Genomic DNA, 16,657 nt, shown 5'->3' on the forward strand with positions numbered 1-16,657 from the left:
TCTGGGAAAAAACTATTGCCACTATAATTTATTTGTAACAGCATGATCATGAGAAATTGAAGAACTAACTTGCACATTTCAACAAAAGGAAAAAAAAAAACAACGTTTAAACCTCCCAGTTTTTTCCTCCAGCATTCAAAAATGATACAGTACTATTAATACAATATTATTTTGGACAATTACAGGGAACAGGCCATTTGAATCTATGTTTGGGCCAAACTACACGGCATTTTACAGATGCCGAATGGAATGGAAGGAAGGGGTATTTAGTAGTACCGTTTTTAATGTTTGGTAAAACTAAATTATAAATGGTCATTACAAATGATGTCTTATTCATAATTTTACTATTTAACTTATTTCTGTCAATAGCTTTTGCCTCACGCCTCCTAGTATTGGAACCACTATCATAGTTGAGTTGGAGTTGAGTTGATTTTGAGTTTAATGTCCCTTTCAGCAGCGAGGCTGTATGAGACGGGAACTATTATAGTTGTATCGTTAATTGCAATAAGGTGTAATAATTCAATCCTAAATTTTTATTTGCAATATTAACTCCCCTGATATATATATATATATATATATATATATATATATATATATATATATATTCATTCTTTATTCATCCATTCAGAGACCAGTACATAAGACTTGTCAAATAATATTAAGATATTTCAATATAATTGATATTACATTGATTTTCCAGAGTATCACCCAAATATTCATTAATGTTATAATACATGTTGTTACATAAAATAAAAAAATTGAACAGTTCATTTGTGAATTTCGGTATGGTTTTGATATCCTTCAAGTAAGTCGGGAGCTTATTACACCACTTAGTGAACATAGGAAGGACACTTCTTTTGGTGCACGTATAGTTTTGATATGATGTAAATATGTTATTCTCTTGTCGTGTGTTGTATGAATGTACATCGTCAACACGAAGAAAACTACTTTCATTTCTCTTCACACATATGATACTTTTGTATATGTACAGGCAAGGTATAGTTAAAATTTTATTTGACTGAAAGGCCCCTTTGCATGATGCTCTTTGCGATAGATTAAAAATAGATCTTATTACATTTTTCTGTAGACAAAAATCGTAACACTAAAATTGGAAGCTCCCCAGAAAATTATTCCATAACTTAACAAGGATTGAAACTTACCATAGTACACCAGCAGCAGTTTCTTTTGACACCGAACCACATAGTCTATAAATAACAAAACAAATACGGTTAGCAGTGTCTGTGGCATGCGTACTCTCATCTAACGTAATCACATATTAGATAAATTTATTTGCTGTATTTGCTGTGTGTACGTCTTTAGGCATTTCTTGAGTTCTGCGAGCGACCCAATCTGTTTCGACAGACCAGTTGATGGACTCTTTTCACGTTTACTGTGAATGGCTCTTCTGAAATGAGAAAAGAAGTGATTACTTTTAGTTCAACGTTCCACGGAGCTAAAGGAGACAGATTAATAATGAAAATGGTTGAAGTTTCGTTCTGACATCGAAAGTAATCTTGTAGCTTGGACGAATGACAAAGTCACTACTTTTGTCTTCACCTTCTGCAGCATCTTTTTAACAATTTTCCTTTTAAGTTACATTTTATTTTAATAAGAAAGTGACTTTAACGTGGTGTTACCCTTAATATTTACCATATTTATTTGTTTATAAATGTTTCAGATACAAATCTGTGTCCATTTTACACTGAAACAATATGACAATATATATATATACCACATTTAATTTATAGAGACTAGTTTGTTTCTAAAATGATTTTTCAGAAACACATAACATCTGACGATATGATGCCAATCTGCAGTATAAGGAGGTTGTATAATTGATGGTCTGGGTGTTATATATGTTAGTAACATATGACTGCGAGTCAGGCGACAGAAACCAATAATTCGGAGTTATTTTTCCCAATAATAATTTTATGGAGAAGCAGCAAGTCTGCCACCACGCGTCAAGTAAGTGGAGTCTGAGTATTAAGTTCGTTTAGGAGCTCAGTTTTATTAAGACTACGCACTGAGGGATCTCTTTGTCTGACAATGGCAACAAAAAGTTAAGGATAGGATCAAAACGGGATGAGTTAAAAACACAGGCCATATTCCATATCGGTAAGCAATATTCAATTTTAGGACATACAAAAGCTTTGAAGAAAATACTGAGTGGTTTGAGATCGTGAATTTCAGTAAATCTGTAAAGAATACCGAGTATTCTCATAGCACTCTTAACAGTAAGGGTGATGTGATCAGCGAATGTAAGTTTCTCATTGAATAATAGTCCGAGGTCTTTGTGTCGCAGCTCTTTCGATAGGACTTGTTAATACAATATCTGTAATAAAGTTTATTATCATTATTTGAAAGAAATATTAAGAGTGAAACGTTTTTTAGGGCTCAGTTTTAAATTCCAAGTCGCTGTCGTCTATGGTGAGATTTTATGGAAAATTTTACAATCGTCAGCAAAGAGAAGAATGTTCGTAGATGGTAAAGATAGAAAAAAGGGAGATCATCCATGTAAAGAAGAAATAGCAGTGGTCCTAGAATACTACTCTGGGGAACCCCAAAAAGAACTGGGACAAATTTGGATGATGCATCTGGCAGAAAAACGCGTTGCATACAATCATTAAGATAATCCTTTAGCAGAAATGATGCAAAGATTCAGAAGTATGATAGAATTTTCTGTTATATGGAGTACATTGGAACGCACTGTACCTTTGACTACCGTTTTAGTACCTATAAAGAGGAACGGCTCTTCCCAAACAGAAGAAATGAGAAAATTTGCTCTTGCTCTCTCTGAAGCGTCGAATTGCGCTTACAGATAAATTATGCCAGAGGAAGGTTGTATACTGGCATCATTTGAGTATTGTGTGACTTCAGAAAAATTCTAATTCAAATACCTTTATTGAAGCAGGTGAGATTCAAGTGATACAGTTGCAACACCTAACTACTGTTATTAAGAAGAGAAAATAATAGAAAAGGTCAAAGTGATAATAAGAGTAAATAAGGTTATAAAATGTGAAAGAATAATAAAGTACATATAGTGTTCTAAAGAAGAATTAAAAGTAACAATACTACTACGACACATTTAAAACAAACGAGTTAACAGTAGAAAAGACACAGATGTACGCCATGGACTGTCACACAAAATTGTACATGTTATGAGTATCAGAGGACAATCTTTAATCTACTATATATATATATATATATAAATGAAAGTGACTATGTTTGTAACTTAAGAACTCTTGAACCAATCGATCGATCTCGATCAAATTTTCAACGTCGATGGGGTCTTATCATTTCGTTTTGACGGTGTGACTTCGGGAAGGAGGAGGGAGGAGTAATATATAAATAATATAAAATGACCGATATTACTGTCGAATCCATAGTTTTTGGGATCGCTGAGATGAACATTGACACTTACTGATGCCGTTTAAATCCAAATTCAGCCCCGCAACTTGGGAAGGAGGAGGGGGAGATACATAAAAATGATCGAAAATGACTAATATTAGTGTCGAATCCATAGTTTTCTTGATCGCTGAGACGGACAGTGATACTTTCGATGCCGTTTAAGTCCAAATTCAGCCCCTATTAATACTCTTAAGGAGGGATGGTGTAACAATAATTGAAAATGACCGATATTCATGTCGAATTCATAGTTTTTGGGGTCCCTAAATTGATTGGTGACGGTGTTTGGTGCCCTTTATGTCCAAAATGAAACCTATTCTCCCCGTGCAAAGAACGAACATTCTGCTAGCTGCTGCTGCTGCTAATAATAATAATAATAATAGCTATTAAAGGAGAAAGGGATTAGTCCTTTGTGTTGGTGAAACTGTATCTTGTGCTAACATCTCTATGCACAATGGAAGCCGTGGCTATTGTACACTGCCAACAGTACTCTATACTTGTCTTGCGGCTCGGCTCTTGTTTCTTATTTATTTATCTATTTGTTGTTGTTTACAGGGACGGCGACTAGGGGGGGGAAGAGGCGGCTGCTGCCCCCACTTTTTTGAAGTTACCCCTTAATTACATTATACAGTTTCATTTGAAAATGTCAAGTTTTACTGGTTCGTAGAAAAAAATAATGCCATACAATATTTGCCGTTGCGTGAGTATGTATTGGTTATTTGTTTTCGCGTGGAATTAAGAAAGATACAGAAATTGCGTTTTAATTGCAATTCAAAGCAAGTAACATTACAATTGTGTATTTCTTTAAATGTCATAGCATATGCTTATAGTTATTAGTGTCTTTCATTTTTTAAGAGTAATAACATACATTTAATGGCATGTATTGAATTAAAAAAATATAAGTTGTTCATTAATCCCCAGTTTCAGTATAACTTCCACAAAACAAGTCTCATTATTCATTACTATGATTAATACCATTCTTTCTATTTATTTGTTTTGTAAATTTGTTATTAATAATCTGATCACACAATTTTCTAGACAGAATTTAAAGATGTTCATGAGCAAGGAATCAAATCTTTTCTTACACTTTCGTTGTTTAAGAGTACAAAGGGCTAGTACCTATTTGCGTTGCTCTTGTCAATTTACTTAATAAAATATAAAATACGATATGCGGTATTTTAACTGAAGAAAGGAGTATCCTATTAGTTATACAACCTTACGTCAAACAAAGTGATAGAAACAACCAGGAAATCTAACATTGATATACAAATATTCAGATCATGTCTTGCCACTCCACTTTTAACGTCCAATCGTCGCCACTGGTTGTTTATATCTGCATGTAGAGGGAAACGTCTGAAATAATATTTCGTAAGATTGATATGTACGCATAGGATATATCATTGATATCGATATGTATAAATGACATTTTGTCGACCATTATATCCAGTAATTTCTGTATGTTCCCCTGACTTGCTATTTTACGCAGCATTCAGTGCAAAACCATTAATTATAAAAAGTAAATTTTAAAAACTCTTAAGTCAGAAGCTACGGAGAGATTTCTAACTCACAAACATTTCTAGCGATGCCCATGTAGAATAAAAACTTATTGCAAAATAACATTCTCCCTTTAAGAAGTAGTGTTGTCTAACTTTTGAGTGAAAATTTGACTTAGAACCTCAAAAAAATTCCAAATACTTTTTTTTTTTTTAATTTTTGTTTCTGGAAATAGATAAAAATAAACAAATACAATAAAGCCTGTCTTCAACGTACACTTCATTAAACGGAAATACTTCACGGTCCCAAGAATTTACCAGCGAAATCGTGTTAAATTCGCTTCATTAAACGGAAATTGTATTACGCGGACAACGGAAATCAAAATAAAACTATTAACGGAAAATTTCAAGTTTTGGAGTGCAGCATTTAGCAATTTTTAGACATCCTATGAGGTTAGATTTTTTTTTTAAAGCAAAATAGACAGTGATGTGCAAACCAAAGCAGACATACCGTATATATATGGTTTAATTAAGAATTATGCAAAAAAAACTCTGAAAGGAGAAGATGAAGAGGAGGAAGAAGAGCAATAAGGCATTGAGTTGAAAGAAGAGCATAGGCTAAAAACTTATCAAGATTCTGTCAAAATTTAAAGGAACTGCAACATTTGCCTTACGTTGAAATGACACTGATAGGCTTAGCATTGGTTTCTCAGGCTAAAGTCTTTGTGTAAAGTTCAGCAGACAAGCAGCGATGTGTATAGAAAACAATCCTTGACTATTGGAAAAATTAAGTTAACGTGTGTACAGTATTTTTCTGTTCATTGTAAATTTTGCGCTATTAATTCATAGTACAAATAAATATTGGAAATTGACCAAGATACGTACAGCACCTTTATATCTATTATATGTTTTTTTTTTTTTTTTTTTTTTTTTTTTTTGGCGTAGATCTACCTTGGTTAACCTAAAACCTATTTTTAATGGAAATTTTTGAGAGTCCCGTTCGATTCCGCTAAAGACAGGTTTTACTGTATATGTGTTTATTTTTATCGTTAACTGAACTGTTCATATTACTGAAAAAAGAGCTTCTATGTTTTGTATCTTCATATACTTGTCGTTTCAGGTTTTGTTGTACTGGAGACCGAGCCACAATCAGTAGTGTGTCCGATGAAGCCACATCTGATCATTGTAGAACAACCTCAGGAGAAATATGCGTTTGTTCGTAGGTGTCAAATAAGAAACAACAAACAATTGGAAGGGAGGAACAGCAATCAAAACAAGAAAACAGTTCCTACAGTGAAGGTAAATAATTGCGCAATCCATAGTAATAGTAATAATGTAGCAGTGGCGTACAGAAGAGGGTAGTTCCGTGTTTAACCACTTCTTTCAACAATATATCGTAAAATGATTTACCAAATAGATCGAATTCCATAGTTGTAAGAATAACATAAACTGTATTTTTTTTTCAAATTTTACAGAAATAAAATGAAATTGAAGAAAAAATAAAAATAAAAACGTAAATACGAACCTCTGTACCTGAAGACTCGATATTGAATCATATTTAATTTTTCCACTCGCCGTTAAATTTTCTTTCTCTACATAAGAGAAGAATTAAAGTAAATTTGCTTAGAAGCTTCTAAACGCGTTATACATTTTATTCCTCTGTTAGATATAAACCCAAGCTGAGTAGAGACATTAATGGCGTTGCAATTGCTGTGCAATCCATCAGCCGGAGAACGATCCCAAACGATCATTACCAAGCTCAGAAGCGTCTATTGCTTAACAAAACCATTTGACAGAGGAAAATCGAAGGATAGAACTGTGTCGTCGATATTGAGTGTTACATCGAAAGGACCGCTTTCTTGTTCTGTCAAGAGGACAGAGTCGCGCGTTCTATTAATATTTTGACATTTATGTCGAGAAAATTGTTCTGTTCTCGTATTCATCCAAGTGAATTTATGCTGATTTTGTGAATTCTTTCCTAATCGCAAACTTTGCAGAAAGTAATATTTTCATTGTACAAGTTTTGTTTTTAACAGTTTTAAATCTGAATTAAACTACTCACTGAGTAAAACAGTACGTTTATTGTAAATCCGGATCTCGTTTTTCGTCCATTGAACTAAGACATAGGACTCTCCTCTACAGGCACTAAAGGACAGTCATCCAACCCTTCATTTGAATGAAAATTCAAATTGTAAAATTATGTTTATTTCTGCTCATCGCTAAGCTTGGAACGTTTTCTACAAAGTAGATTTATGGATTGCGTAAGTAGATATATTTTTTTATCTGTTCCCCAAAGCTAATTGCCTTGACGGAATTTGTCACTTCTAAGTCTTAATGTAGTTTTTTTTTTTGGGGGGGGAGGGAGGGGAGGAAATTTCGCGTCTATTTGGTCTCCATTTCTAAGAGAACCAGCATACGTCCGTTTCTCACATTTAGTTTTGTCACCATGCATAATTTTTCCTGTTTTTATTCGAAATTATGTGTTAATTTTATTTGGATATCAGGAAAAGTTTAACCAACTCTCAATCAAAACCATCCCATACTTCGATTGAAATATCAGTGCAACGACGGGGATCTTTTTTTGACAATCCCTCACATGTAGCGAGATATTGGGTGATATCAATAAAAATAAGTAACTACTCCTGAAGTCCTGCTCGAGAATCGGAGTAACTACACCTGGAGTAATCTTCTCCCTCAATTTCGTATCAATAAAACAAGCCACTACTCAGGTCTAGTCTGCTCCAGATTTATGAACGTTTACTCGCGCTTCCTCTGCACGTAGCACTGAGTCGTATCAATAAAAGAAGTGATTACTCATTTCTCCCATTCATCGCGCAGTCATTTCGTTGTTTTTAACCTATGGCGTAGTATCTTAAAAGCCATGAAACGGGCAAGTAGCAACGATAGCTTCAATCAAAGTGCATTTGTGGATATTGTAAAAGAGTTTCCAGTGGTACTTTCAAAGTCACAGCTACCAGAAAGTAAATGAAAGAAAGCCGAAACTTTGAAGGTAATTACTGTGAAATGCAACGAAATATCAAATACATCTACGACTGAGACACAAATTCAAAAGAGAATCTTTAATATTCGAGCGAGAATAAAACAAAAATAAAAAAGAAGAAAAAAAAAACGGGAAAGAAGAAAGTAATACTGAAACCATGGGAATGAACCTATTTGAGCTGACGGATGTTAATTGGAATCCAGCAATATCAAGATTAACACTACAAGCGCATATCACGTGTTGTCCAAGGTCTTTGTAGATTGTTTGGCTTTAAGAACGAAATCAGACACTTGGCTCCTTTCTTTGTTTTCTTTTTAATAAAGTCTAGCCACCCACGTCATAAATCACGTCCATCTGGTTGCGTTTTCCACACCATACGTGTCCCCTTTCGCCTTGACATAAACAAAATACATTCTCATGTATACACCCTTTCTATCAACGTTGAGTTGAGTTGATTATTAGTTTAACGTCCTTTTCAGTAGCGTGCCTATATGAGACAGAACCCACTGATTAACGTGGAATCCAAACCACATGAGCTCCTGCCGGGAATCGAACGCGGGTCTCCTATGCCAAAGGCATGTACGCTAACCGCTTAGCCACGAAATAGCTCTTCCTATTAACGTATTACTCTCCAAAATACTAGGTTTCTTTAATGCCACTTGTGTATAGTCAAGTGCTCCGATAGCACCCGGAAATGTATATTGTTCTTGCCACTCTGCCTTTGCTGTTTGTACAAGGTATATTACGCACACTTCCGGAAACAATCCATTTTCAGGTAGTCATAGACAGTACTTTGAGCCACACCAGAATCCCCTGACATTCCGACCTGGAATCCCGGATCACTCACGTAACGCAAGAAAACCAAGGGCACCGATTTCTCTGTAAATTTGGGGGGGGGGGGGCATTCAGATGCAGAAGGTATATATATCAGGATTTTAAGACAAATTGCACTCTAATTATGCCAAATATTGTATATTCATAAATACAATAGGGGCCCACATGAGCTTTGGGGGGTCAGGGCCCCCACAGGATCGGCGCCCTTGAAGAAAACCCGCATCTTTTCATCATTACGTAGTCCACCACCCCGAATTTCGGTTGATTCTCCTTAAAAAATGTTGTGCTAATCACTACATTTTCTTTCATAAACTTATAATGCTTTTTGTAATCTCCATTTCCAACACTTCTACGTAGTAAAACAATCATATACTCTGCCATATTTCGCACGGAGTCACCTATTTAGCTTGCTCCACAAATTTGGAGAAGTTACTAGCATCACAGAGGAGTCTTTGATTTTTATTGATATCAAACGCGGAGTAGTTACTCGGCTCGAGAATAGAGGTGTGGTTACTTCAATAGGGCGGGGCTTCTCCGAGGTCAGCCGAGACGACTAGTGCTCAGTTCTCTTTTTATTGATACCAATGCGAGTAACTACTTCAAAATTGGGCGTAATGAGTAACTTCTCCGTTTTATTGATATCACCCATTATGAGGCTGCTCTGGCTCGAATTAGTAAGAAGCCGCTTTCAACGTTAACGATATTTTGTTAAAATATTTAGCGTATTAAGATATGCATGAAAAAAAGTGTGTATGACCTGAAGGGATATGAGTTTGGTTGCCTGGACGCCTTTTCAATAATTTCTATGCGTGCTAATGTAGTATAGAGGTTGTAAAATATAATGAAAATAGATGTATTCGTACCGATACCGAATAATAACGAATGTAATTCGGGTAATGTCTACCACATATTTGTTTCAAAGGAACAGATTAGATGACTTTTTAGTGTTCTAATGAAGGTTAATTTTGGTGAATTTTAGCAACCCATTTAGTGACTTTCGCCATTTTTTCAAAGCAACATTTGATAAATTTAGCTTAGTTTTCTCATTGGAACGATTTGAAAACCAGTGCCTCTACTTTCATTTTTTGTATTGTCCTTATTTTAATTTCTCACGAAAAGAACTTAAAATAAATATTTATTACAAATTTTTTGGGGCTCATTAATTGTGTTAATAAAAAAAAAGTCTATGCAGTGTAAATTCCAAATTAATAAACAAGCCTCGTATAAAATTTTTCTAAAAACTCTCTCTTCGCAAGCGTATACATATATATTTAAATGTGTGTATGCAACTGACTTCAATCAAATCGCCCAACAATTCATTTATATATATCCTGTCGTGCGTCCTGCACATAAAGTGGGCTTTTCACGGGCCGTTGACACCAATTAGTTTCAAAGTTTTGTTCCTAAAATGTTAAAGTAAAAAAGAAAAAAAAAAGTTGGTTTTGTACAATTATAAAACGAGCCTTGCATCTAAATGCATTGTGTAATTTTACGAGTTGTAGAAAAAAAAAAAAAAAAAAACTAATAAGTCTCAGTTTTAAATGTAATTCAATGCAGTCAGTGAACCTTGGCAGGAGCACCCTGTTGTAAGCAACATAACTATTAAATGCTTTCTTTCTTTCGTATGGCAAATATATTACTAAATTAGATTGAAAAACCAGTTTGTATTTAAAAATATCCCCCCCCCTAAAAAAAAACAAAAAAAAACTGTGGCTAACTTAATCCCCACTCTCCTTGTGCAGTGCAGTGTGCATAGTAAAACGCAAGTGTTATATAAATTATCCCCTACTCATTCTTTGCCGCCATCGCAAACTATAAATAAAATTTAAAAAAGCTACTCTTATAAATCAAAAAGGCTATCTAATTAAAATAAATAAATTTTAAAAAATAAAAATTAAAAATAAAATAATTGTTTTTAAGCGCTTAAGTTGTTAAATATATAATTTGCTTATAATTTGTTTATTATATATTATTTATTTAATCATAATACATAATACTCGCAGTTTTAATCTCACGTTTAATTCTTAGCCGTAATCGCTCATAGTTTTAGTGTGTTGTAATTTATTTTTTTTTATTCTTTTATTTTTATTTATTTATTTTATATTTTTTTTTATTTTCATTTTTATTTTTTATTTATTTATTTATTTTTTTTTTTTACGGCAAACACTCTTTTCTTCCCCAATACCTTTCCAGCGGTCGGTGGAAACGGAAACGGAATCTTTATAATGACCTTTTGTGGGCGCTAAACGCCACGAAACCAAAGTTCGGAGCAAGCGAAACAAAAAACAAACAAAACAAAACAAAACAACAACAGCAAAAATCTGTTGTCCTATTTACAATAAACCCACAAAGGTCGGTCATATATTTATACGTAAAGAATTAATTATTTACATGTTTGTAGTTACAAAAACTCTTATCACTAAAGAATAGTCATTTTGTGATGATACTAGAATGAGATGTCAAATTCCATACCAGTAAACTAAACACGCCTACAGGTAAACTCTTAACTTGTCAAAGAAATAATTAAAATAATAATAATAATAGTAATAATAATAAAATAATTTTATTTTCGTTAATCTATACATAGCAATAGATGTCAAAATCTAATACAATATTGGTATATAAGTATAAATGAATAATAATTTATAACTAAATTAATGATGAAATGACATTACAAAATAAATGACAATAATAATATACATTTTAAATACTATCTTAACACGAGATTAGAAAATACGTTACATTTCTATTGAGCAATTAAAATATTCCTGTAAATAATAAAAGGGCGTTGCAACTAACCAGTTATATAACTTACATTTAAATCTATCTATATGTTCACTTGTTAGTGTTGCAGGCAACTTGTTATATAGTTTTATTCCGAGTGTCTCATAATTATTTAACGATTTGGACAGTCGTTTATATGGGACACGGATGAAACTATAAGTAACATCTCAGTTGTTATCGAAATTGCCTTCATTCAGGTTTTACGTTGGATGGTGTGTCCTAATACGAGGGTTATGTAAAAGAAATGGCTTTTTTTCTTTTTACGAAAATGAGAATGAAGCAAAAATTGTTTGATGTTACGAACTGTTACAAATACAAATACAGTTATACGTTAGGCCCAGAAACATATACCAATGACATCTAGAGTCCTTCGAGGTAGTCCACAAACAATCCACCAGACACAATCAACGATCTTCACGGTTCGAAAACATGTTCTACAAAATTGCTCCTTCAGTTTTGGTATGAGGTCGAAGTCGCAATGTGATAAGTGGCGATTATGGTGGATGCTCGAGTCCTATCGCCGTCGCACGACAAGATTCGGCCCACACGCTGCCATGTAGGCTATCGGTTATCATGAGTGCATCGTTTTTTCCGAATAGCGCGAGCAGTTGAAACGAAATTTCTGCCTGCGTGGCGAGCCTCGATTATGCCATTCCGCTAACTTGCGTTTCAGTTCTGGCTCATAGCTCCCGACCCAAAATTCATCGATGGTGACAATTCTTCAATGACACTATTTCTCATGATTCCTATTCAACAAGGGCACCCGAAAGAAATTTATTAGGGGGCATCTCCATCTCCATAGTTGCTATACTACATCTGGTATTTCTGGTATTTAATGTACGTGGTTTGCTATATTACTTATAAATTTTCGTGAGCCGGGGGGATCCTCTGTCCTTCCTTCGGGCACTCATGCCAATCAGTGATACTCTAATCATGATGAGCTCTTAGATGCCACTGGTATGTTTTTCTGAGATTTACGCATAATTTTGTAATTATACTCGAAATGATTTGTAATGTTGTCCAATTCGAGGTAAAACAAACCATTTCTTTAAACTCATTTTCCTTGTGCTGGCGGTATGTATTTTTAACTATACATTTGCATCCCTCGAAATTTCTTGCATCGTTCCCATTTACACTATTTAAAAAAAAAAAAAAAAAAAAAAAAAAACGGTAACCTATGTCTTGATAAAGCGAGAACTTCTTAATTCTGGTGCTTAGTATGCCAGTGTTGATTTAGTCACTTTCTTAAAGCAAGAAATTAAAATAAGACCTGCAGGAAGTGAAAGCAGAAACAAACAGATAAAAACTAGTCTAAGGATGAAGAACAAGGAAATTAATAGAATGACGGTAAGGATCAAAGAAATAAAGATAAGTAGGAAGAAAGCGGGAGAAAACCGCGCAAATGGACCACTTGACGTGAACTGGTATCGAACTAAGGATCCCATGCACCAGAAGTAAGCACTCTACCATTGAGATAGCGCTGTCCGATGTGAAAATCTATAAAACCATATTTCTGACTATTGTACTATATGCGAGCGTTGGGCACTAACTCAAAGGTTGCAGAGTTAAAGGATTCCGAAAAGAAAGTCTTATTTGGGAATAAATGGGATCCACCCCTGAAATTTTGCCGTGTCTTCCACCCCGCCCCCCCAAAAAAATCAGATGCAAAAAAACAAAAAAAGCATTACGTTACTCTGCTCCCTCCGCCGTGGTACCCGCACATACATAAAATGCATATCCTCGGAAAGCTTCCTCGTCCTATTTGGGGCTGAGTTATTGAGGTTTAAATGTGAGTCATATTAAGTGGTGACCAGAATGTGACTATTTCACAGTCAGTCAGGCGGCTCAATGGCCGTAACTCTGTAACGATGAATTTCCCAACATATGGCCATATTAACTTTTGTACTTGTCTACCAAGGAATCCATCCCTAAAATTTTGCCGTACCTTTTTACACACACACACACACAGATATGATATCAGTACAAATTTCTCTGCACTACTTTATAATATGATAATGATAGAGCGCTAATAAACGTAATTAATATTTATGAGATACAGTTGTTTAATAAGAGTGATAAATTTATTTATTTCTTTTTCTTTTATTATTATAGTTGTGTGGCTACAACGGAACTGGAATCATACGATTGAGTTTGTGCACAGAAGACAAAGATCTTCCTCATTATAATAAATTGATTTATCGAAATGAATTTGAGTGTTACGTAAAAAAGGATGTTCCACACAGCGATTTCGAGCCGTATACAGTTGAGTAAGTATCAGTCGTCTGTTTCTACTTATGATCCCACAACATCTTCGAGAAAATTGCAGAGAAAATCCTGGATTTTAATACGGTTAAACTGTTCTTCGTTTATAATGATAGCTTACTCTGTACAAGGTGTAAATAGTAATGATGTTCTTTGTATGCAATAATCCCGAGCACTGAGCTAAATATTGCGTTTCTTTAATGGTGTCTAATTCTTCTAAGTATAAGTTATGTTTTATCCTTACATATATTCTTAGGCCTCTCCGTGGCTATGCTTATATAGTAAATATAAACGAATGGAATGATATGTTTAGTTTAATGTCTACCGTTATATACTGTAGGTCAGTGCTTAAAGTGACATCAGATGAGGTGACGGTATGGAACAAATATGATCACTTTTAGCACTACTTTTGCCAGAACCAGTGGCGTATTTTATGGGGCTTCCCGGCTTAACTCCCCCCCCCCGAAACTTTATTTACTATATTAAAGTAAACGGCATATCTTGCAGAATTTTCACATTTCCAGGACTAAAGTTAGCAGTTCCCCCCGAAAAAAATCGTAAATACTCCACTGGCCAGAACCCTAAAGAACATCTCTACTTCTGATATTTTTACACCATTTTTGATGTGAAAAATTACAGAAAGAGAGAGAGAGAGAAACAAATACGTAAATGTTTTATTCCTCACATTCATCAGCCTAACAGAAATAAATATTAATATTCAATGAATATTATTTTCCGTTGTATCCCATTGTATTGCATTGTATTCCATTCAATAAAATGGAAACTTTAAATATTGCTAATCATCATATTATTCGGTAAATAATTACCAGCGCATAATACAAATCCAGTGAACAGAAAAATGTGTAGCCGATTTTCGATTTAAAAAAGAAAAAAAAAATTATCAGCTCAAAGTGTAAAATTCTCATACTTTCTACACAAGTGTGGACCTCTAAAAATATACAAAACACATTGTACATAGACCTACTTTAGAACCAAGGGCGTCATTTAGGGGGGCAGGGGCAATCCCCGAGTTTGAGATTTATATAGATTTTATCCATAGAATAGCGGTAAGTCAGTGAAAAACGCGAAATTTTACTTATATCAAGGGGTCTTGCTCCCCCCAAACACAATGTGAAATGACGCTTCTGTTTAGAACACGATTAGAATATTAAACTATTTTTACTAACCTGGCTTCTATTACATACAAATGTCTGCTATCCGGAACATTAAGTCATAGTGTCCACCACAGCTTCTTATAAGGTCCATCTTCCTTCTTTTCTCGTTGCTGACATCTGTAGTCTGCACTGCGACTTCCTTTTCGTAACCAAGACTTAACATACGGCTCAGAATTAAACGTGCGTACATGGGGCCCGATTAATGATACAAACATTATACTCGAAACTGTACTAATTTGTAGCGAATTTCTAAGATCAGACATTATTATGTTCATTTTACTGAAACCACGTTCACAATCTGCACTGCTAATTGCTATGGTGTTAAGAGCGGTGAAGCACCTTTTTACAGTTTCAGTAACAACCCTCTTCCCTGTTTCTTTATATTGCACAAAGTCGCGAAGAATATCATGTGAATTTAATCCAAACCTAAAAGCAAGTTCCTTGATTTCTTTCTCACCTTGTCGAATGTCACCGGAGTCACTGAAAACAGATTCTACTTGACTTATTAACTTGTGATTCGTATCGTTTTCATTAATGGTTCGCATTTTTAGGTTATCCACTATACACTGTATGAACTGGCATCTGTTGACAGATGGAAAATTAATGTGCTTGTTAAGTTTTACTCCTTTGAAAACCTCGGTTTCAACACTTTTGAGTACTTCAGCTTCACTGTTGCCAGGCATACATTTTAAACTCTCTATTCTATTTATATATAGCTTTATCATATCATAAGCCCTTTTTATGGTGCAGTCACGCATTTGCAATAACTCTGACAGACTTTTTAATTCCTGCAGAATATCAAAGAGAAGTCCTAAAAGTTTAATAAAATTGTAGGAGCTTAGTTTATCTGCTAGTCCTAGGAACTGACTTCGCTCTTTACTATTGTGGCGCCTGTTTTTAGATTCTGTAGAGCAATGTGTATATATACTGCAGTGTATGAACTCCATACAGATTCTACACAGCGAAAAGAAGACGCCACCCATCTTACATCTATAATGCGACCCATCTTTTTAAGTTGACTTGCAACATCATGTCCACACTTTTCAAGTTCGTTCGAATTTTTTGGAGAGAGACTGTACAACTTGTACAGAGCGCTAACCAAAATACTAAAATGATTCACACCACCACCAATAGTCTCCAGTGCATCATTTACAGCAAGTTCCAATCTATGACTAAGGCAATGCCACAACACGATTTTTGGAAATTGTTGTTGTAATCTTGACCTGACTCCAGATTTTTTCCCCGCACATAACACTATAGATATGCTACATTGACTTGATCCCTAGTCTTCCGTTGCAAGCGCTGCTATCGGCTGAAGGAATTCCATTCGCTTTCTCTCGCTTAGCAACAGCTCAACCCTTATTGGCTCAACGCATGGGTGTGTGAGGGTGTGAGCGTTAGTTCGCATTTTTGCCACGGCTCAAAACATTTTGGCAGCACAATAGCACCATCGCTTGTGAAACCAACCAGGTAGTCCTCGAGATAATTATCATCAAAACCGTTCCTTCGAAATGAAATGAAATCTTTGAGTTTTACGTCCCACGATTATGCCGGTTAGGCTAAAGGAGACGGTGATTATGAGAAATGAATGAAATGGTGGAATGAAGAAAGTGGGAGGAAACGGGAGAACCCCGAGAAAACCCACGCACACGGTGTTTGTCCACCACAAAGTTCACTTGGCGAGGGCTGGGATCGAACCCGAG

At 34.9% G+C, this 16,657-nt stretch overlaps 1 long non-coding RNA gene across 1 annotated transcript in view; it reads right to left on the reverse strand.

Annotated features, from left to right (window-relative positions):
- Positions 1 to 715: 715 nt before the first annotated feature.
- LOC145665330 (uncharacterized) overlaps positions 716 to 16,657 on the reverse strand; it is a 116,000-nt gene continuing 100,058 nt past the window's right edge. Inside the window, exon 3 of the long non-coding RNA XR_014127555.1 lies at positions 716 to 1,405. This is a non-coding gene — a long non-coding RNA (uncharacterized LOC145665330). The remainder of the gene's footprint in view (positions 1,406 to 16,657) is intronic.

This window comes from Thermobia domestica, chromosome 1 (genome assembly GCF_964235325.1).
Source record: "Thermobia domestica chromosome 1, izTheDome1.hap1.1, whole genome shotgun sequence".
Lineage (NCBI taxonomy): Eukaryota > Metazoa > Arthropoda > Insecta > Zygentoma > Lepismatidae > Thermobia > Thermobia domestica.